Here is a 22,763-nt window from a genome sequence, read left to right as displayed (position 1 = left end):
ATATATGGTACAAAAGTAGGATGTGAGTCTGGTCATGGATTAAGGACTAATGTGATGTGATAAAAGGTTATCCCAACATCTTTCTTTAGAAAAGAGTTACAGTCTTCAGTGACTTCAAACCAGTATGCATGAAATGGATCAGGTATGTGCATAGATAAATTCTAGCTTTGCCATCTACTCTCTGAGTGACCCCAGGAAAGTTTCTAAGCCTCATTTTTTTTTAATAAAATGAGGATAATAATAGTAATACTTATTATTACAAGGATTTCTCTAAGAATCAAATAAGAGGATGTGTGGAAAGCCCCTAGAATGGTGCCTGGTATATACTGCTCCATAACCATCAGCCTTTATAATTTAATATAAGTTATAATTACAGAGTGTAGATCATGTGCAAGGATTTCATTGGTTCTCCATGGCCCTCTTTAAACCTTGTTTAGCCCACTGAGCCACCCAGGTGCCCCAGAACCTGTTTAAGGGAGTGCTATTGTGGTAAAATGCTTCCTGCTCTAGAGAAGAGCCCCTACCAGGGATGTACATGTTATTAATAAATCTACCATTTTCACCCTCCAGGTGCCTGGGCTCCATCTTCTCCTTTGGGCCTTCCAAGAACTTCTATGAGGTCCGTCTTCTCCCTTGTGTGGCTGAGCCTCAGCAAAGTTACCTGCCTGAGTGGGGGGCAATGTCAGGTCTGTTTGACTTAAAAGACCCTGCATCTAAGCCCTGGGCTATATAACCTTTTGGAACCATTATTTGTGCGTTCTCTGAGCTCCATTTTCTGGCAGCCAAAGGTCATTCTTGTCCGTCCTCTTCTGTCATAGGCTTATGGGTTGCAGAGAGTGGGAGTTGTTCTTCTGTATTCCCCATGGGTTTCCTGGGGTTCTCTTCCATCTGTTCCAGCATTAGCTGTACACTGTGTGTAGGGTCTTCAACCTTAAGTCCTCCTAGCACTTCCAAATGAGAGAAGGTGACCCCAAGTTCAGGCCAGCATAGGCTGTCCACAAAGCGTGGGAAAATTATCAGCAGAGACAAAAAAAAAAAAATTCTCCCTCAAGAACTGTTTTTGTAGGGCTGCATTTTCCGATGTGAAGAGCACATTTTTTGTTAATCTGCTCTCAGTGGCAGAATCGGGGAGAGTGGGAACAGGGCTATTTTATCTACCCAAAACAATTCATCAAACGAACTCAGGGGATCTGAGATAGTGTCTAACAAATAAAAGTCAACATTGCTCCCTTTGTCTTGGGCCACACATGCAAACCATTTCTTTTAAAGGTAAGAGGGGTCATCTTGATGTTCTATGGATGTCAGCAGGCACTACATGCTTTCTTTTACCCCTTCCTGTCCCCCAGGGAAACCTGGCGATCTCAGAGGCTGCTTAGGAGGAACAGTGGGAAAGTAATGGATGTCAAGGGCAAACAGAAAGAGCTTGGTCATTGTGGGGAGTTTGGGCTTCTGTGGGAAAGAACTGGCTAGGCCTCTGGCAGAGAACTGAAGAGCAGAGACACAGTTCCTTTCATGGAAGGCCCACCTCAAGAATATTGTAGCTTTTCCTCTGCTTTGGGACAAGAAATGTAATAATAATGATTTCAGTTAATGTTCCGTGAGCTCTTGCAGAGTGTTTGGCATGAGGTTAAAGGCCTACATAGGCTGTCTTATTTTATCTTCACAGAAGTTCTAGGAGGAGTGACAATTACTATTCCCAGTTTCTGAATTGGCAACTGAGGCTCGTGGGGGGAAAGTCACTATCCTGAGGTCACACAGCCAGAAGGCAGAGGAGGTAGGGTTTGGATGTGGGGAATCTGATTCTAGTCCCATACTAGAAGACCCAGACAAGCTGTGAGTTACTCACTCTCTTAACTCAAGCTAGTTAGAGGGCAGAACTAGGATTAGAATTTAGGGCTTCTGATTTGTGTGTGTGTGTGTGTGTGTGTGTGTGTTTTTAAACAATATTGCACTGCTTTTTGATTTAAATTGCCACAGGAATGGCATTTCAAAGGAGCAAATTCAATACAGCATTCAATTCATTCAAATTATCTCCCAAATGAATGGTCTAGCTTGGTAGTCTCTCTTAAACATTGCCAAAGAGCAGTCAAGGTGATTTTTTTGGTTGTTGTTAAACTCTCTTTAATTTTTTTTTAATATAAAAGGAATATATAAGTCAATTGCAGAAAATGTGGAAAACAAAATAAAGTAAAATAAAATAAGGACCCGTAATTCTACCACCCAGAGAAAGTTGTTAGCATTTTAGCATGTTTTAAAAGCATAGCTGATATCAGAATATATATATATATATATAAAATTTTATTTTTACAACTTAAAATTGTATTAGCTATGACAAGTAGGTTTTCAATCTAATGCACATCTGATTGATTGATATTTAAAAGGCTTCTGAGGACTCATCTGGGTTCTTGGTATTGTGATGAACTAATGATAATTGCTATTGGTTCATGGTTGAGGACTGTGTCTGGAGAAGCATTTATTTGGCATACTGTCAAGGACTGCATTGTGGCTGTACTCCATCTGAAGACATTTTGATGATAGTTTTATTTCCAGGAACAATGATGTTGGGACAAGCTGAGGGCTTACTCTCGTATTGATGAAGTTTGCCTGGTGGCCTGGATTAGAGCCAGGATTTCCTTTGCTGTCAGTACTCCATGCACCAGAAGGATATGGGTAATATCTTGATAGGTATGTGGAGGCCCCATATCTGGGGGCAGAGGGACTAGCTGCAGGGATAGCTACTGCTTTAAAAACTCAGCCCAGGACACTGCCATCCTGGCAATTGAATAGTATGCCTTGCTGAGTTTATCAGTGTCACCTTACCCCATCCCATGATTGTCTGGATACTTGCTTGTCATCTTCCATGTGGCTTTCCGCATAGCCAAGAGCAGAAGTCAATCACTAATGTTAGAACCCTTTACTACTATTTATGAGCCTTATTAAATCACGAAAATAGTGATCACTAGAACCTTAGGGCTGGAAAGTACCTTCAGGCACATTCCAAGGTCCTTATAGAAGAGGCCGCCAAATCTCACAGAGTATGACAGGGGCAGGTCACCCAGCTAGTGGCACAGTCAGGCCTGAGGTCAAGTTCTCCTGACCTGTGTTCAGTTATTATCTTGACTTGTTGATTTGTTTTTATAAACTCTATGGCATTACATTTTTTATAAGGAGAAAAGGACATTGATGAATAGATTTAGAGTCCTACAGAGGTGATGTACTTGGGTGCCTGGGTGGCTCAGTTGGTTAAGTGTCTTCCTTCAGCTCAGGTCATGAGGATGCCAGATTCTGGGATAAAATCCCACATTGGTCTCCTTGCTCAGTGGAGAGTCTACTTCTCTGCCCCTCCCCTGGCTCGTGCTCTGTCAAATAAATAAATAAATCTTAAAAAAAGAAAAAAAAAAAAGAAATGTACTTAGAGAGAAAAGCACTGTTGTGTAATTTACCTTTATATCTTGATTCTTCCAATTATCTATGTCTACTATGACTGGTTTCCAAAACAAAAATTAGATCATGGGGTCAAGGAGTTATTTGATTTGTGAATTTATTTTTTTTTTATTTTTTAGATTTTATTTATTTATTTGACAGAGAGAGATCACAAGTAGGCAGAGAGGCAGGCAGAGAGAGAGAGGAGGAAGCAGGCTCCCTGCTGAGCAGAGAGCCCAATGCGGGGCTCGATCCCAGGACCCTGAGATCATGACCTGAGCCGAAGGCAGAGGCTTAACCCATGAACTGATCCTGTAAATTTATTTTTAATCAAGGTCTCATAAAGCTTTAAACATAAAATCACGTTTACTTATATAGTGAAAGCTAACATTTATCGAATAAATACTGTTTTGAAATTTTTCATGATTTTTCTCATTTTCCCACCATCCTGTCAGTTAAGTATCAGCAATATGCTTACTATACAGATGAGAAAAACAAGGTTAGAGAAGTTAAAAGACTTAACAGATTCAAAGTTTATAAAAGCCATTTTTCTCTCTGACTCACAAATCTGTTGCCTTGTTCACTATGCCATTCTAGTTCCTGGTTCACATTGCATACATATGAGATATAATTTATGAATCAATTGACTTACTGAAATAATAAAATCAGCTAAATCTGGGGAATAGGGTCACTATCCCCATGACTAAAGATTTTTTTTTTTTAAAGATTTTATTTATTTATTTGACAGATACAGATCACAAGTAGGCAGAGAGGCAGGCAGAGAGAGAGAGGGAGGGAAGCAGGCTCCCTGCTGAGCAGAGAGCCTGATGTGGGGCTTGATCCCAGAACACTGGAATCATGGCCCGAGTCAGGCTGAGGCTTTAACCCTCTGAGCCACCCAGGCGCCCCGACTAAAGATCTTTGATTATTTTTGCCGATATACTAAGCTGGCACCTGGTGGCAGGTCCTCCAAGTCAAATTTAACTGTGTTTGGGAGACTTGATGCCACTTATGTCTATCGTAATGAACTGATCCAGGTTGACGTTTGAGCTTTCCAGTGTTCAGACTCTCTTTTCCAAACCACAGTCTCTATCTTGTGGGCAGTGGGCTTTGAAGGTGGCTGAATTCAAGGAGGAGAAAGGGAGATGGTGGCAAGGAATGGGACTAATCTCTTTTGAAGTCCTGCTTATGATTTGGGGACCATGCTCTACTTGAGGTCCTGATGCTCTCTCACCAGAGGCCTGGTAACTTGATGGTTAAAATGCATTTGCTCACTCTTTAAGAGAAAGCAGTTTCATCATATTACTTTTAAGCTATCTCTTCTTGTGACTGGATGCCTGGGTTGTGTCATAAAAGGCCAGTTAAAAAGAAAAAGGTGCACAAAGCCAAGGCACATCCTCTACCCTCCAAATCAGGTCACATCCCTCTTAGGATTTGTACGTCATCTGCTCTCTGGAGCTCAGGGTTGCTTCTCTGGAGTCAGTTGTGCAGTTTTATGGCCTGGGCTAACCTTATGATGTCACTGGAGTCATCAGAGGAGGTAGTATGGGGTTAAGAAAGACTAACTCCTAAGAAGCAGGGCCAAGTACAGAGGGGCTAAGCAGGGACCTAGAAACATCTGTAGAGGGCCAAAGAAAGGAACTGGGGAGGGTCATCAGGCAGGATTTTGCCATTTGCTGCAAGAAAACACTTCTTGCTACACCTGGGCAGGTGGGCATGGTGACGGTCCATCAGGCAGCTGTTTGCACCTGAGCACAAGATCTGGCTCTGAGGCTCTGGAAAAACCAACCAACCAACTAACCAACCAAACAACTAGCCAGCCAACCAACCAAACACAGAAGTAGCCTTGCTGGTCAATAGGTTGTTAAAAACAGCACTTCATTAATATCCACTCCCATTTTACTCCATTAAGTGTATAGGTCTCATATATCATTCAGGATATAGCAGATAGCACTAAGGAATAATTCTGGTCCCAATAAAGCTGGGAATTTATTTTGCTGGTGCCATGTTTATCATTTCCAAGGCAGGTTTTTTTTTTTTTTTTTCCTGTTAAGATTTTTATTTATTTTTTATTTTTTTTAATTTTTTTTATTTTTTAAGATTTTATTTATTTATTTATCAGAGAGAGAGGGTGAGAGAGCAAGCACAGGCAGACAGAGTGGCAGGCAGAGGCAGAGGGAGAAGCAGGCTCCCTGCAGAGCAAGGAGCCCGATGCGGGACTCGATCCCAGGATGCTGGGATCATGACCTGAGCCGAAGGCAGCTGCTTAACCAACTGAGCCACCCAGGCGTCCCTCCTGTTAGGATTTTTAAAAAAAATAAGGGGCACCTGCTTGGCTCAGTGAGTTAAGCCTCTGCCTTCAGCTCAGGTCATGATCCCAGGGTCCTGAGATTGAGTTCCGCATCAGGCTCTCTGCTCAGTAGGAAGCCTGCTTCCTCCCTCTCTACCTGCCTTTCTGCCTACTTGAGATCTGTCTGTCAAATAAATAAATAAAATCTTAAAAAAAAAAAAAGATTTCTTAAAAAAATAATACTAATACTTGGGGCGCCTGGGTGGCTCAGTGGGTTAAGCCGCTGCCTTCGGCTCAGGTCATGATCTCAGGGTCCTGGGATCGAGTCCCGCATCGGGCTCTCTGCTCAGCAGGGAGCCTGCTTCCCTCTCTCTCTCTCTCTGTCTGCCTCTCCGTCTACTTGTGATTTCTCTCTGTCAAATAAAAAAAAAATAATAATACTAATACTAAAGAGAACTCCATCAGGCCCATTTCCCCAGGAAGTTTGGAATTCTAGAGGTTTAGGAGAGAGATGTTTGTTTTGGCCAGGAGCACTGTCACAAAAATGATTGTCTATAGAAAGAGCACTGGGTTGAGAGTCTGAATACTTGAGTTGTCAACCCTGGCTCAGCCATCGTTTTGTGGAGGACACTGGGCAGATCCTTGACCCCCTGCAGCTTCAGGTTCCTGCTCTAAATGTGAGATTTGGGTTAGTTAACTCTTGGAGTTTTTGTGTAGCTTGAAAATACCAAGCATTGATTTCTTTAGCCTCTTTGTGATGTAATTAAATAACCCTTTCCAGCTCTTGAGACCGCTGGGAAATGCTCTTTGAAATTATGTATTTAACTAGCTCCTAACTCATTGAGTCCTTGTGAGCTGGTCTGAAAAGACTCCAGAGGTCACTGGGAACCACTTTTTTGGATTAGCATCAATATAGAGATCCTGAGGGGGAAACACACACACACACACCCCCCACCACCACCAGCAACAACAAGAACAATAACAGCAAAGCAAACCAGATTTGGAGGCTGGAAGAAATTAGAGAAATAACAAATAAGAAAGCAGGCTGGACCTAGTGAGACTTGAGTCATTGGTTGATAATAAAAGGACTTTTCCCAACCACCTTCATCCTTATGATAGTTTCATCTTTATGTGTGTGTGTATGTATGTATGTATTTACATTTACATTTACATTTAATTTTTGTAATTACATTTACATTTAATAAATGGGAACTGACTGACGTTTGTTGAAAATAAAGTTCATTTAAAATATTTTGTAACCCTTGACAATCATTGCCCAAGCAACCACTGAAAGACCACATGTGATAGATGCCAAGATGGAGAGTGCTCTTCCTGGTGAGTACTGAAGGATCTTCAACTCAAATCAAATTAAAGCAACAAAAAATGGACTTTACTTCTGCCTCCCTCCCAAACCACTGCTCTGTCTCCTGTGTTTCCAGCCGCTCTCCATAAAAATAGATGTTACATGTTACCTTTCTTTTAGTCTTGCCTTACTTTGCAGACTGCCCCCCAGGACTTCCCTGTCTTTTGTCACTTCTGGGCCATTTCATCGCTGCAGCTCTGTGTCTCCTGTTCTCCATTAGCTCTTATCCTGCTTGCCCTCGCTAAAGCCTCCAGAATTATTGGCAAAATTGCCTCCTAAACCACTTCCTCTCACACAACTTTCTAGGCCTTTTAAAAAATATTATTATTACTAAAAACATAATCTTGGTTCACTGTAGAAAATTTAGAAACTGAAAGACAAGCAAAAAAGAAATATAGAAATTACCCCTAATCCGGTGACCCCGAGAGAGCCGTTATTAAAATGCTAGTGTATTTCCTGGCGTTTATGGGTGGAGAGAAGAAAGTGAGGAGAAAACAGTGCAGGATGAGGCTAAAGAGAGTGGGGTACCAGACACAGAGCTTGGTGGATGTAGTAGGGATTTGGAACTTTATTCTGAGTGCAATGAAAAGATGACAAGGGATTTTAGCAGTGTTGAGATGATCATATATGTGTTTTAGAAAGACTACTGTGACTACAGTGTGGAGACCACGTTGAGGGCCAGAGACCACTTAGAAAGCTGTCCAGGCAACTTAATACTCCACCATACGCCCTCTCACTCTTCTGGAATACTGGTTTTTTCTCCCTGAGTCCATACAAACTCTACCCTTCCCTCAAGCACCTTGAAGTGGCCAGCTGTCCAAAGCCTTCCTGACTTTCAAAGCCTTCGGTGACCCAGCGCATGGGTCCACATTTTACTAGTTGCTCCATGGGGTGTAACCCACGGTTGCACTGAACCGCAGAAATCTTGTGGAGATGAGCATGAAGCATTTCATCTTTGCCTCTCCATCATCATTACTTGCTTTGTTTATTGAAAGATCTTATCAGACATGATAAATTTATTTATACTAAAATGTATATGAAACCGAATCTATTACCCCTCCCAGGGCAACAGCTTTTCAAAAACTTCACACCTATTGAAAATGGAGAGAATAGCATATTGAGCCAGTAAATAACACTGGTCAATTTCCCGAGTAATCGCCTAAAGGCAAGTATTGCTTCATTTGTACTCCCTCCCACTCCATCCTTCCTCAGACATCTTAAATTGCACTTGCATTGTAGTAGACAAGACAAAGTAACTCCAAAGAATGCATCTTTGAGGGGAAACTACTGGCATTTTACTAGATGGTTATGGAAAAATAATTTTCATAGATGCTTTTTTAAACAACCATATAGCATATAAGGAAATTCAGTTCTTGCATTGTCCTACACACACACACACACACACACACATACATACATGACATGTATATATGACCAATGTATATATATTTATATATATCAATAACAAATGTATATTATATTTGTGTGTCTGTGTGTGTATATACGTGTGTGTGTGTGTATACATATATATATATATATATATATATATATATATATATATATGAAACCATGAGACACCTAATGCTTTTGGGAAGAAAAATGTTGCCATAAAGTCTAGCACATTTCTGGGAGATTTGAAACAGAATGTTAAAAAAGAGATCAAATTACTCTTTTGAGGAGAGGTGCCTGGAGAAAGAGAGCATGCATGACAGAATGACCTTCCCCCCTTAAAGATATTTGAGGCCAGGAAATGTGCTGAAGGAGTCAGCTCCCACAAAACTTAGGGTGGTGCTAGAGAGCAGTGCTCAAAAAGGCAATCTTTATTTTTATTTTTTTCTTTAGGCAACATAATTAAACGATAATAGTACCATGTAGCACAGTTTTATGAAGCAATAATCCAGTTCCCAAATGGGTAAACTATAAACCTGATGGCCAAGTCATTTATCCCAATGAGGGAGCCCGATTATTGCAGGGGAAAGCAGGGGATCACCCATTATAATGATTTTGCTACATGAGCTTAAATAAGTCTAAGACACTCCATGTGGATTCTTACCCTGGGTAGGGAAGCCGAAGCTTTGAACCTAAGGGAAAGATGAAGGTAAGTGGGGTGGGTTGGGGCCTAGAGTTTGGAGAGAGCTCAGGGAGGATAAGACCTTGCAAAAGAAGTTAAATGGTAGGAATCACTTGGTAGGAGTGGGTGAAATAAAAAAAACTTATAGTTTCAGAAAATGTCAGACCACAGTTCCTTACACTTCCTTGCTCAGAGAGCAAGAAACTATTTTCTAAGGAAAATGGAGAGGGGAAAGGAACTATTATTTTTGGGGTCCCAACTATATGCCCAGCATGTATATAGATTTTTATCTCATTTAATCCCCGCTGCAACCCTGTGAAGTAAGGATTATCTTCTATATTCTATAACTGAGAAAAATGAAGCTCAGAGAAGTTAAACCATTTACCCAGGGACACAGAACTCATGTTTTGAGGTCAAAATTCAAACCCGCTCCTCTGACTAGTGTGTCTCTGTAGGGCAGGTACAAGGAAGAACCTCTGATACCTGACCTGGCGCTGGATGGATGCTCTCCAGGGGACACTTAGTGGTTCCTGATTACAAAATGTTCTTATGCTCTGAGCAGTAAAAAAAGAATGCTGAACACATTTTTTTTTTTTTTTTCTAATGGCATCTTTGGAGCCAGGAAAGCAGCCTCCTATTCTTCACAGTGCCCAGATATGTCCTCTTCACTGGCCATTTACTTTTCCCCTGCAAAGCACTTATTTTAGTCTGCCAAGAACTCAGCATACTGCCAGGCATGTGATAAGACATCAATAAACCTTGTGCAGGAAATACACAAATAAATGAAAACATCATCCACACATGTATCTCTGCCCATAGAGCCATATTCTACTCTATTGCCATATTTTGGGGGGAAGTTCAAATGTTCACCCATCTTTACTTCTTCACCTTACTAAAAAGTCCACTGTTATGTTTCCCTTTTTCCCCATCTTCCTAGAGCACTTTTTATCCATACTCTCATGTCTCCGAGAACTCCTATACTGTAGTCTTTGTTCTTGGTTTGGCATGCGGAAATCTTGCCTCTCTGTTCAGAGTAAAAGAACCTAAGCATATGGACTGTGTCTTACTATCCTGTGTCCTCATCGCATCTATGACGACTTCCATTAGAGGCTTCTGGAAAATGTTGGTTGAATTGAAGAACCAAAGTAAATTTGAGGAGACAGAAGGCATAGTGGTTAAGAGCATGGACTTCAGAGAGAAACAGAACTTTTTTTTAGAAAGCTGGCTCTGTACCTGCCAGTCTTGAAAGTTGTTATTCTCTCTCTAAATGTCATCTTTCTCATCTGTAAAATGTGGACAATAGCAACTGCTTAGGTTGGTGTGAAGGCTCAATGAAGCAGAACAGGGCCAGGGCTAAGCACAGGGGTTGGCATATGCTCCTTGCTCCAGTAAGTGGTAGGAAAAGGGAAAAGGGAATGTAGACAACAAGGATGGGGACCTCAGTTTTTTTGGAACAGAAAAGGGTGTGGCTAGGGAGGGGAGGGGCGGGGAATCCCTTAACTAGATCCAACAGTGATAACCCCTGGAGGTGTGGCTCACTCTCAATGTCATCTGGTCTTAGACGGTATAGCTGTTATTTACTCTCTTCCCTTGACTTTGAGACAGTCTTCTCTGTCTTCTGTCCCTCATTTGGGGATTGCAAGTCAGGCTCCCACCTGGTGCATCTCTGCTGTTTTCAAGTATGAGAAACGCCAACCAATTATTCCTCACAGTGATTAAGGAATCCCATCTAAGAAATTTCTCCCTGACCAAAACCAAGAAAACTCCCTAAAACCCACCTACCAACATCACCACCACCATCAAAAAGCCACAAAGAATACATTGCAGCAGAAAAAAAGGAAATCAAGACTTACTGAGTACTTCCCATATGCTAAGCAGTTATTGAGAATGTGTTATACCACATTGTGTGAACAAAAGTAGGACATTCTAGTCAGAAAAGCAGGCAATAAAGAAATAAATAATATTTTAAATTATTAGATAGATAATACAAAGAGGAAAATAAAGTAGGGTAAAGGAATAGAAAGTGATGAGAATGCTGTTTTAGATAGTGCATTCAAGGGAGGCCTTGATAAGGTGAGGTTTGAACAGAAACATGAAGTCTGGAGGGAGTAAGTTGCTTCAATATCTAGAGGAAGGACATTCCAGATAGAAGGGGAGAGCACAAGTCCTTGGAGGTGTTCAACATGGCTGTTGTGATCCAGGAACTGAAAGAAGGCAGATCTCATTGCATTGGGATGACAGAGGAAGAAAGTGACAAGAGATGGGATGGAGAGATACCCAGGAACCAGATCATATAGGACCTTATAGGCAGTATCATCCTTATCCCCACGCAAGAGCGCTAGAGGATCCTACATACTACAGTCACAGAAAGCATCAACTTATTAACAGACACACAGGCCTACATTCCTTGTGATTCAGCATTCGGTGTTAGCACACAGCAACCCAGACTTGCAACTAACCACTGTTCAGGCCCCAGAGGAGCCCTTCCCCATGTTTCTTGGCCTATGATCTCAAAACAGAAGGTCAACAATGCATCCAGATTCTATAAAGTTTTGGTTGAAGTATAAGCTGCTGCTAAGTTTGTAAATAGGCACTCATTTGGAGTGTGGAAAAGATTTGAGTGGATGAAGTATTTAGGTAAAAGAAAAGATAAATTAATCTGATAAATTCTGCCCCTCAGATGTCAAAAAACTTTTGCATAATGAAGTACAAAATTATTTCCCAACAGTGTGAAGCATTTATTCTTGCTTTACCTCATATTTCAAAATGTGCTTCTGAAAATACTCATGAACACAGTTGCATGTGGTGGCGGAAGAAAGTTTTACAATAGTAAGAAATTCATATTACTCTTAAACTTATCTATCTATCTATCTATCTATCTACCTATGTATCTATCGGTAAAAAGTGTGAAGTGTGGTATGATACTGAGTCTTTTTTTTTGAGAGAAAGAGGGCACGTGAGTGGGATTGTTGAGGGGGGGGTGGGAGGGTGGTGGGGAGAGGGACAGAAGCAGTGGAAGAGAGAATCCAGGCAGTCTCTATGCTCAGTGCAGAGCCCCACATGGGGCTGGATCCCATGACCCTGAGACTATCACCTGAGCTGAAAACAAGAGTCAGATGTTCAACGGACTGGGGCACCCAGGTGCCTCGTGATACTGAATTTTTATGCTGGTGATAAGGTGACCTTTCAAGCCCAAATTTCAAATGGTTTCATTTCTAGAAAAATATTTAATATATTTAATTAATTAAAAAATACATTTCAGCTCATTTAAATAATTATATTTAAATTTATATTCATTAATATAATTAACCTTTTACCTTTAAATTTTAGTAGATAATTTTGAATATTTAAGAATTAAAAATAGCATTTTTGCAAAAAAATTAAGGGTTTTGATTTTTAAATTTATATTAATTAAAGTTTTTGATGAAAATTTATTCAAATACTGTATACTTTGAATATAATTACTTTTTAATACCTTAGACTACTTCTATTAATTGAACATGATTAGTTTTGTTGAAATTAAAACAGGAAAATCTCATAGAGTGCATAGTAATTAATAAATTATCCCCATATTTATTTTATTATTCATCCAAATAGCCAAATAAGCATAATAATAATGAAGTTGAATAGTCTTTGATATTTTGTCAATTATCAGACATTTAAAACTCATAGATTTATACTTTTAGTCATTTTTTTAAATAAAAGGTTTTATTTATTTGACAGAGATCACAAGTAGCAGAGAAGCAGGCAGAGAGAGAGGGGGAAGCAGTCTTCCTACTGAGCAGAGAGCCCAATATGGGGCTCGATTCCAGGACCCTGGATTATGATCTGGGCCGAAGGCAGACACTAATGACGGAATCATCCAGACGCCCCTCTAACTTATATTCTTAAAATGATCACTGTGGCTACTGGTAGAGAGCAGATGAAGCCAGGGGCCAAGCACGCTTGTTAGCAGACTAGGCTATTGCAGGAGTCCAGGCAGGTTGGTGGGATTAGGGTGGTGGAGATAGAATTGGTGAGAATTAGTCTGGATCTGTTTTTTAAAAGAAGAACCAAGATTTGCTTACAGATTGGTGTAGAATGTAATAGAGAAGATTCAAAAATGACTCCATGGTTTTTGACCTAAACAACTGGCAAGTGACAGTGCTTTTTACTTGCCTTTTAGGATTGTTGTGAGGATTATTTAACTGAAATAACATACGTAAAATGTCTATTACAGTGCCTACTGCCTAGTAGTTGCTTAATAAATGATAGTCATATTTTATTATCTTCTCATTTTCTACTCTCTAGAGTCATGCAAGATGCTGATGTTATGCTTTTGTTTTTGTTTTCTAGAAAAAGAAATTGGTCAAGAAATTAAATGATTTGGTCAAGGTCATACAGCTAATGAATTGAAAAATCCAGCTTAGAATTAGAATTTCTCTATGGGGGGCACCTGGGTGGCTCAGTGTGTTAAGCCTCTGCCTCTGGCTTAGGTCATGATCTCAGGGTCCTGGGATGGAGCCCCACATCAGGCTCTCTGCTCAGCAGGGAGCCTGAGCCTGTTTCCCTCCCTCTCTCTGTCTACCTCTCTGCCTACTTGTGATCTCTTTCTCTGTCAAATAAAAAAATAAAATCTTAAAAAATAAAAGAAATTTCTCAATGAAAGGAACTGCAGAGAGCCTTTGAGGGCAGCTAGACCAGGATAGCAGTTGGTGTTTGCTGAGTGTGGTCTGAGAATCTGGAATTTAAACTTTGGCTATCTGCAGGTGTGTTTTGGAAGAGGCACAGGTACAGATGCCTCTTGGGTTAGAGTTAGGTTGGCTTAGTTGGTGGAGCATCAGACTCTTGATTTCAGCTCAGGTCTTAATCTTGGGGTTGTGGGAGTGAGCCCTGCATTAAACAAAAACCAAACGAACAAAAAACCAAAACCTCTTCATGGAGGCAGAGATCAGGATTTCTGAGTCTCTGGAAGAGTCAGTTATTGATGAGGACAACTCATCAGGACATCAGAAACTTTTCACTCTGAGTCTAAGTCCATTTACCCTTCCTGCACCTGTTAGTCTCAACGAGTTACAGTCATTTAACAGCATTTAATAGCAGCAGTTCCCAATGTCTATTGGTTGTTGCATTCCAGGCACCATTCTAGGCCCTTTACCTATATTATTTTTCCTTTAATCCTCACAACAGCCCCGTGAGGGAAATACTATAGTTATTCCTCGTTCACAAGTTAGGAGACTGAGGCATGCTCTGGTTGAGTATCTTGCATAAGGGGACACAGCTAAGTCGTTGCAGAGCCAGGGTTTGAAACCAAGCATCAGAAATCACCTGCTTTCAAGTTCAACCTGTTCATTTTGCAGACATTAAAACTGAAACTCAGCTTGCGAGGTCAAGTGCCTTGCTTAAGATCACACAGCTAATTTCATTTTTCTGCACGTGGCTGTCCAATTTTCCCAACACCATTTATTAAAGAGGCTGTCTTTTTTCCATTGGACATTCTTTCCTGCTTTTTCGAAGATAGTTGACCATAGAGTTGAGGGTCTATTTCTGGCCTCTCTATTCTGTTCCATTGGTCTATATGTCTGTTTTTGTGCCAGTGCCATGCTGTCTTGATGATGACAGCTTTGTAATAAAGCTTGAAGTCCGGAACAATCTGAGGGGTTTGAAGTGGCGGGGGGGTGGGAGGTTGGGGTACCAGGTGGTGGGTATTATAGAGGGCACAGCTTGCATGGAGCACTGGGTGTGGTGAAAAAATAATGAATACTGTTTTTCTGAAAATAAATAAATTGAAAAAAAAAAAAAAAGATCACACAGCTAGTTGATGGCAGAACCTACAACTCTCAAACCCCAGCCCAAGTCTCTTTCACCATCCTGGGCTGAAAGGAGCTTTGTTTGCCCGCTGGAGGCTTTGGCCTGCTTAAGGAATGGATCCAGATCTGGGCACAGTGTCTGATTTTTGGCTTGATGGTTTTGGAATTCTAGCTTCTTAAATCTTTTTTCGATCTTGGATCTTGTTTTATGAACCTGGTTGGGAGACCGTATTCACAGTTCTCTACTCGGTTTCCACGTGTGATCAACAGCAGACTCCTGCAAACAAGTCAGTTTCAAAAGTTTTTCTTTAAACGCTAGAATTGGAAGGAATTTTGATGGAGTTAGGACTTGCCTCCCGTTTTCCTCCTTCTCACTATAAAACTGTAAGAGAAAGGATCACTGGCATAAAGGAAATGGAGGAAGTCTGTTTGAATTTGCATCTCAAAATTAGCTCCTGAAATAAAAGCTCTGCAACTCAGCCTCGACCCTATGGGCTTAGGAAGACCATTTCAATTTCTTTCAGAGGCAGAGAGTTTCTGGGATGGAATAGTGATGGTAAACTTCCAGTGGGGATTGGTCTAAACTGCAGTCAATTTACAAATTTCCTGCCTTAGTTTCTTCACAGAGTTCTTCTTGCAAGGGTCAATGAGTGAATTCCTAAATATTATTCCTAAATAACTCATTTGTTGTCCAGAATAATAAAAAATGCTTGCTTCCCCCAACACCACCCCACTCCAAACTACTGTAGTTTCTTGCTTAAAGTCCTTTGCTTAAAGTTCTTTGCTTTAACAGTGGTGAGATTCAAGAAGCTAATATTTGGTATAGACTTTTCTTCTCTGTAAAATATTTTCCATTTTTTTTTTTTGATTTCTAAAACGCCAAATGAGATGGCAAACACAGGATCTATGTATCAAAAAAGAGGAGAATCAACCATTCCCAGAGTTTCTAGGAGATAAGTGGAAAAGTGCTTTTTAGCCACTTGCATTGTCTAGCTAACACAGGGTTTACTCTAGAGTCTTGCCCTCAGCGTGCCAGGTCGAGATGGTGTCATGTCTTCTCTAGGTAAAGAGCCAGCCTGTCCAATTAGGGATTTAATTTTAAATAAAAATGCCAGAGCTTCAGATTTCCTTTTTAAAGCCCCAGTGGGTGTGATTGCATTCTGGGGACATAAGATGGGGCTAAAAACTCTCCAAAGCTGCTATTCTAGGTGTCTAAACTCACTAGCTAAGATCACAGCAGGGACCACAGACGTCACACCTGGAATCTGGAATGAGCATTATAAAATTGGCAAGGCTGAAAAGGCATTAGTAAACATTATTAAGAAGTCCTTGCAGGCAATTAGACTCCAACAATATCTTTGGGAAGTGTTTTCCCCCTTTTCTATCTTTCTTTTCTTTTCTTTTTTTGCATCTTTATTTCTATCTTGCTAATGAGAGAGTAATGAGCCACATACTTGTTACCTAGAAGGAATATCTTGGCAAAGCTCTAGTCAACTTAAAAACAGTATTTACAAACTGATTATTGTTCGCATTCATTATAAATTTTAAATTAGAAGGAATTGTAATAAAGAGAGCCAGGAAACAAGTTGTTCCTCACTTGGAGGTTCCATGGGCTCTTAAATGGTGACATACTAAGATTTTTGCCATTAACGAACTGGCAATGGGAGATGTTCTTGGACCGCATGAGAGAATGTTTCACAGCTCTGGATTTGTTTATTCCCCTTGTTTGTTTCATACAACATGATTGTCCTAATTTACTGTCAAGGCAATGATGTCTGATATGTAGAGATGAAAAATTTGTTTTCTGTTGAAAACACCTCCGATTTTTTTGTACACTCTCCACTAACTCACAACACACCATTCCTTCCCGTTTACTTACTCATTTTCTTCCTGGGCTCCCTTCTCTAAAAGAGGAAGAAAATTTGGTTAATAAGATCAGGCTCTTGACCTTGGCTGAAACACTTCCCTCCTTGCGTGAAGCGCTTATGCTTCCCACTGACCTACAGGGACTGGGAGACAGACATGCCAACCCAGAGACCTGGCCCCCCCACAGGAGGTCCATTTTGAGTCCCAAATGCCATTTAGAAGGCCTAGGAAAAGATGAGCTTCATATCCTTTCTCTCTTTCTTGCCCTTTAATGTCCCACTTATATTTTTCCCTTTGGCTATGACAGAAAATTTGGAGGAGTACAGCTAGGCCACCCATCATCATTTTTCTCTTCTCATTGGCTTGATCTACATATTTTTATTATTTTTGTTTTTGTTTGGTTTAGCATCTGAATGTTCTTCTTACCTACCTGTGGAGGTCAGTTTGGGCTAAGTAATTTACTTGCATTATTTCATTTGCTGTTCATGATAGCTAAGGAAAGTGAGGCTTAGAGAAATTTAAAAAGTTAACGAAGCGGGGATTTTAACCAAGGAGGTCAGAATTCAGAACACTTGCTCAAGTGTCAGTTGAATGGAAGCAAACACTGCGTATCATTTCTCTAATATGAATGGATTTATTACATTACTTTCCACTATTTAAGGGATGAAGTGATTGGCACAGGAGTACTGAAATGGACATAGTAGTCTAGAATTGGGTTCTAAATGTTGGGTTCCTATATCTAGAAAGCAGATGAGTCCTACTGACTGCAAAAGCATGCACACACACACACACACACACATACACACACACACCTGTCCTTGCCTTTATGTGGAAGATCCACTTATGTTTGGTTTCCTTCTTTGGGGCCTATTAGTAAGTGCTCTTGTCCTATAATCTCTGACAGTAGCTGTGTGATCAGGGAATAGTTGTTTCACAGGACCTTGAACCACGTTGCAGGTTGACACAAGGAGTGGACACAAGCTATTCTGTTTGTAGTTCCCCACTGGGACTATGCTTGACTTGGGAGTCAGGAAACTATCGGAGATTACAGGAGACTTCTGATGAATCTGGAAGAGTAGGAAAGCCTTCATTGATTTCAGAGAATTAAAAAAAAAATCTCTTATGTCATGGAATATAGCATACTAATTACAAGCATAAGGCTTTGGAAGCAAACATAAGATCCAGTCTGAACCTTGGCTTGGCATCTTAGTTGTGTGGGATTTTAGGTACATTCTATACCTTGGTTCTGCCATCCATTAAATGGAGATAAAAATTCTATATATCTCTAGAGATACTGTGAGGATTAAATGAGATAATGCATAATAAGATGCTTAGCCCAGTGCTGGGAATGTAGTAAATGCTCAAATAGTATTAGCTATGATTATGTGTCTGTTTTCCTTGGTCACTATCGAATTTTGCTATTGGTGATGTAAGGGTCTGATAAGAAAGGCTATTTCAAGCTTTTTAAAGGGGTACGTAGGGACCAATCTGACGGGCAGTGCGAATCAATGCAAGGGACTTAGGGCCATATGAGATAGCCAGAGGATGCTGGGAGAAAGGATGCTTCATAAAGAATTTCTATCAGCAAGGCAGTACCTTGCTACTTGGTTTGGTACAGAAATGGCCCCAGGTCATTTCCAAATTTGAAAGGAACTAGGAGTGGGAGCATCTAGGCCTATTGGAGATGTATGAATACTAGCCTAGGAGGTGGGCATTACTCTGGCTGGGGAGTCTGAATTTCAGGTGAATGCATCCAGAAAAAAGACAAAGTAACAAGGCAGAAACTGGACAGAAGCAGAAATGAACGCAACATATAGATACAGATACACACACTAAAATAAGACCTCACATTTGTATTATTTGTTATGGTTTATGAAAAGCTTTCATATTCATTAATTACCATTATGCAGAGTGTAACAGCCTTAAGTCATTAGCTGGGTGAAGAGAAACCTTGCAGTCTGAAGAGAAAGCCATGGCTCTTAGGAACTAAGAGATCCATAAAAACAAAGGACAGGTGAGGAAGGCAAGGGACCAGGTGTGAAATGTCAACACCGGTAAGGTTACATTTAAGCAGATTATATTATCTTGCTGAGCCTCAGTTTCCTTTCTTGCTAAATGAGAATAATTATGGTATCTGCCTTACCAGGTTGTCATTAAGACAGAATGAAGCAATGAATGCAAAATGCTTCATGCTAAGTAAGTTCTTACATAGTTGTGAGCTGGTCAATGGTAAGGAGTGTCTGGGATATTTAGTGAGGACAGGTACCTGGCAACAGATTTTGAGGGCAATGAAGAAAAGAGAAGTTAGGGGAAGAAAGGTGAACAAAAAGAATTGTCCTGATTGGTATTTTTTGGCTAATTTTGAAATTAACAATGCTAGAAGTAGGACTCTCAGTGTTTTTTCCTCTTGTACCAGTCTTACTTTCTAATTTCTGGGCCTAAATATGAGACCTCTGTACCCCCATGACCATGTCTGGCACATCAGACATCCATCTGGCCTCACTTTGTCTCAGTGAATTCCTAATGCAAAACACCATGTTCTTGGTGTGAGATCCTGGGCCTTGGCAAAGGATTAAGCTGAAACATCCTGTCCCTCCAATTCAGAGAGGAGAAGATCTTTCTGCACATTTCTAAAGAAGTTGGCAGTGCTTTTTGGAAATACTGCTGAGAGGCCAAAGCTTTGGCCAGGCCTGGGAGCTTGCTCTGAAAGTTTCCTTGTAGAGTAAGAGTTTACCCGTGATTCTAGGTCTTACTAGATCTCTGGTAAGGTATCTCCATCTCTTAGGTGACACACTCACTAGCAGTGTTCTTAGCAACTTCTGATTGTGATTATCATCAGAAGGCCCTTGGCTACCCCTTTCCCACTTCCGCCTCTAGGACTCTCCTTGAGATTAGAACTCATTGACTGTTTTCTTCTTAACTCATTGTCTTTCAATCTGTTTGTTCCACCCATCCACTCATCCACCAACCCCTCCATCCACCCACCCACCCATCCATCCAATCATCCATTGAACCCTTCAATTAACATTAGTGCTTATTTGTTAATTTTCACCCTGGTTCTGGAAAAGTCTTCATTGTGGATTCCATTACTAAGGTATATGGTTTGGCATCTTCCCTGATTTTTTATCATCTTCTAACTTCTTTCAACTTAATAGATTTCTGGATCTCATCAACTTGCTCTTCTCATGTCTTGTGGTTATATCTAGGTTGATAGTCTCATACTACCACCCTTAATTTTAAGTGGTGAGGCGTCTAGAAGCTTGAATGAAGTATTGGATTTTGGAAATATGTTGAATTCCTCTTTGTTTTAAGTGAAGGAAACAAGCAGCTTGCTTTTCCAGTCTTCAGAATGGGGTCTGAGAGTTGAGACCTGGTTGGTGCGTGGTTGGCCTGGTCATTGTTATCAATTGGCGGGTGAGGAAAAAAAAATGCTGAAGACTTCTTCCTAATTGCACATTTCTGGGCTCCTTCCCACAATCACCAAACTATAATACTCTCTTCAAAGGAACTAATTTCCTTTGTGGGGAAAGCAAAGTGATCAAACAAATGCTGAAAATGCCAGTCATTTTAGTTAATTGATCACTTGTACTGTCTATAGAAGAGATGCTGAAGAATTTTTATATCCATGACTCCCACATCACCAGAGCCTGTCATCAGGGACCAGGGTAGAAACTTGATTTCTTGAAATCCAAGTCACTTTTTTTTTTTTTTAAAATTGTTAGATCTAACTTTATTTGTGTCCAGGAACCTGGGGTGGTAAGATTGTTAGCCATTGATTCTTACCTCATCCCATAGTTCCCTTTCTTTAAAAATCTGAACTTTGTGGTCACTATAAGATGTCTAATTTTGGGAATCTCTTCATTTTTGACCATACCTCACACCACCACTGACTTGGCTAAATTCAGGCCTCTGTGGAGAGTAAAGTGTCTTACTATACAAAATCATCCAGTTCTAGTCTGATCAGCACATCTTGACAGGGCTTGGACCCAAACCTCAGTGTGGCCTTCCCACCTGTTCCCTGGTTTTCTTGCTCCATTTGTGGTTCTCATAAAGACGGTAAGCAATTAGGCTGTTCAGTTGTAGCACATGGTAGTGTAAAATTATGGAATTTAGGATTTTAATGAGTTCAGGTGCCATACAAAAGAACTCCCCTACTCCTACCACCTCCCCTTGTCCATAAAATTATATGGCTTTAGAATTGGGGCTTTATGCAGCCTGGACTAAGCCATTTTATTTAAAGAAAAAAATAGACCAGGAGAAAAAAAAAAGAACCAACACAATTATATGCAGATTTCTTCATAAGTCAGGCCCTGCAGCAGCTGTGCGGCACATGTTGGCGATCCCGAGTTTGTTGCTGGAACTTGAAAGATAAACATGAACCTGTTTCCACAGAGGAAAATCTGTTCACAGCAAGGAGCTGACCCTGTTCTTTAAACAAGGATGATGGTGTGGCGCCTGCTGTGCCCTGCTCTGTGTTGCTGTTTGGTGGTGAGGGTCACATAAAGAAGAGACCAAAGAATGAGAAGTGATTTGCCTAGGGCAAAAGGAATCAGCAACAGACCCCAAAGAGTAGGCAGAGCTTGACTCTTCCACCCAACATTCTCGGGCCCAATTAGCTAGGTCATTGGAGCAGGCCAGATTTTTCATATGTATTTTCAGAGGTGAAAGATCTTTTGCCCTAGAGCTACATAATGTAGAAAAAGGGTATGCAATTTATAATGAAATAGTGGTTCTGAGACTTATCTCCTTTTAAATAGATATACATGTCCCCAGAGCTCCCGCCAAGCCCTGTGCTTGCCCTAGGTGTGCGGAGAAGGGAAGGACAAACAGAGGGGATCCATCTGTTTTAGGATTCACTGTGCAAGGCTGATTGCTTTTGCTCTGGCTTAGTGCCAACAGTAACTCATTGTAAGGTCCAGCTGTTGCCAGCCGTTTCCTTGGTCCAGGTATTCCTTTGGGAATGGAATGTAGTGCAATATATTTCTTAGCTGGCTTTTTGTGGGAATGGGTACCTCAGCTCAACCTGCCTCTGTCTGCTTCAAATGAAAGGAGTAGCATTGTAGGTAATGGTGAGGGTCACTTTGTGACAATATGGCGGAGATTGATACTTACATCTGTGAGGTCAGTTAATTAACTGGGACTAATGGTGATGTAAACTGCCTGAAGCAGATGTGGCTAACCTCCTTTCTTCTGCTGCTAAATAAAAGGAGAAAGTTTGGAAGAGAGTCTGATCGTTTCCTTTTCCCCTAGAACTATGTCTTGGTGCTGCATTTGAGAAGAGTTAATAATAAAGGGACCCTTGAGAGAATTTCAGGCTAAAGGTATTGTTGGGTGGGTCTGTGCCTTTCAAGAATTTTATCCCAGCATGGTTTTCTACATTAGGCACTGGCCAAATGAAAAGGTCTGTTGGCACTAGATGATTTTCTCAATCTGGAAAAATGTTAATGATCTCAGAGGCATGACTTTTTGTTCTTTCTGATGACTACTGTTCAATCTGTCACCCCAAGCCTCTAAAGGAAAACTCATATACTCAAGACACAAATACACACACAAATACACACACACACACACAGAGTCACACACATGATGCATCATTATTAATAAATGAATGGAGCTATTTGTTATTTATTATTTAAACCTTCAATACTGGCTGGCCTGAGTGATACATGAAATATAGGCAAGTAATTTATTTATTAGGGAAAATAATGATTTTTTTCCCCCACAGCATAACCCCCTCTGACCCAAAACAGCAAGAGCTTTATCAAATACAAATACGATGGCTTGTAATTTTAGAGTCTTCCAGAGCATTGTAACTGACAACCTTTTTAACATAAGTACATTGAACAAATAATTTATAGACGTATTCTGGGAATATTTTAGGGTATTTTATTACTACTTCTGAAAGCTATGGCATGTTATCGATTTTGGTATATTAATATAACCTAAAAGGGAGGGCACATG

The sequence above is a fragment of the Neovison vison genome, chromosome 1 (assembly GCF_020171115.1).
Source record: "Neovison vison isolate M4711 chromosome 1, ASM_NN_V1, whole genome shotgun sequence".
Taxonomy (NCBI): Eukaryota; Metazoa; Chordata; class Mammalia; order Carnivora; family Mustelidae; genus Neogale; species Neogale vison.
The sequence above is the reverse complement of the archived record's forward strand: the minus strand, read 5'-3'. Positions refer to the sequence as shown.